Consider the following 1722-nt stretch of genomic DNA (forward strand, 5'->3'; position numbering starts at 1 on the left):
ATAGGAAGGAGATGTCATCAGTGTGTTTTTGCTAATTATCACTAATAATTATTTGTGTGTAGTTTCTCTTAGGAGCTCCAGTTCTGGCTCAGCCCCTGCTGCTCTTGCAGCCCTGTGCAAGCAGAGCAAACTGGGGGGTCCTGCCCCAAAATCCTGCAGGTGAGAGGAGAGGGCAGGCGAGTGCAGTGTCTGGTCAATGCCCTGATCATGGTGGTCAGCATGATGGATTCCCCCTCTTGATGTTCTCTCCCCATTCACACCAGTGGTGGCCAGTTAGACCCTGTCTGTCCTCCTTTTCTGAGTGTGTTTGATGCCTCAGCCTCCTGTCAAAACCCAGCACAGCTATCAGCTTCTCCCTCCCATGTGGGATGTCTTTCTGCTGACATGGCAATCATTTTCCTGTCAACACGCCTTGACAGCACCAGGATTTCTCATTTTGAGTCCTGGTGTGTCCCAGGGTGATTCCTGGCTCCTCTATTAACCCCTGGTCCTGCAGAATGGGGGTAGCCAGCCCTGATAGATGCTCTGGTATCCCTTCCACCTCTGGTTAGCAGAAGCTGTCTTCTGTTTTTCCTCCCAGCACTTGCCATACCTATGCAGAAGAACATTTAACCTGGAGGTAGAGGGTGTCAGACTTTTCTTCTCCTTTCCTTCTTATTTTCTCTGCTGAGAACAATGGAGGCAAGGTTTGCAGAGGGAGGTAATGTCTTTTTTTAGACTGAGTGAAATAATTACAAGAAAAACCAGGCAGGCTGTTGGGTACATGAGCCCTCCAGCAGGCCTGAAATAGCTGCAGAAGTCTGCAAAGCTGAATACCAGTGGAGAACAATAGCTCCAAGCATGACTAGTTGTGTTAACCAGTTCTGCCACCAAAGACCATTCTCCAACTGTTTTCCTTGGGTGAATGGATGACATCACCCCTCTGCCAAAATCCACTGTCCAGAGACCACTCCGTGGCCAGGAGCCATCGCTGTCACTGAGAGAGCCACATGGCTATATGGACCTGAGCCCTGGGCATTGCTCCACATCAGTTTTGTGGAGCATCCCTCACTTCTCTGCACCCTGTTTCCTGTCCTGCTGCTCCTGGGACCTGAGCTGACCCAGCCCCAGGGACACTGTCCCACCCTGGACCCTGTCTGACCCCTGGGGCCCTGCTTGACCTGAGGGACTCTCTGATTTCAGGGACACTGTCATACTACAGGAACCTCTGGGGATCCAATCTGAACCCAGGGGACCCGATCTGGTCTCTGGGGACCCTGTCAGACCTCAGAGACCCTGCCTGACCCTTGGGACCTGCTGATTTCAGGGACTGTCTTACAATGGGCATCTGGCCTGATCCCTGAGGACCCTGCCTGACCCCAGGGACCTTATCTGACCCCAGGGACCCTGTCTGACCCTGGAGATCCTATTGGACCCTGGAGACACAGATGGACACTAGTGACCCTGCCTGGCCCTGGGGATCCTACTGGACCGTGGGGACCCTGATGGACACCAGGAACCCTGCCTGATCCTGGGGACCTTCCGATTTCAGGGACCCTCCAGTTTCAGGGACACTATCCTACTCTGGGGATCTGGCCTGATCCCTGGTGACACTATTTGACCCTGGGGACCTCTGCCACCCCAAGCTCCCTGTCCCGCCCCGGGTATCCTGTCATCCTCGGCATCCTGTCCTACCCCACGGTTTATGTCCCACCCCACGATCCATGTCCCACCCTTCAGCCA

Source organism: Pithys albifrons, chromosome 13, assembly GCF_047495875.1.
Source record: "Pithys albifrons albifrons isolate INPA30051 chromosome 13, PitAlb_v1, whole genome shotgun sequence".
Taxonomy (NCBI): Eukaryota; Metazoa; Chordata; class Aves; order Passeriformes; family Thamnophilidae; genus Pithys; species Pithys albifrons.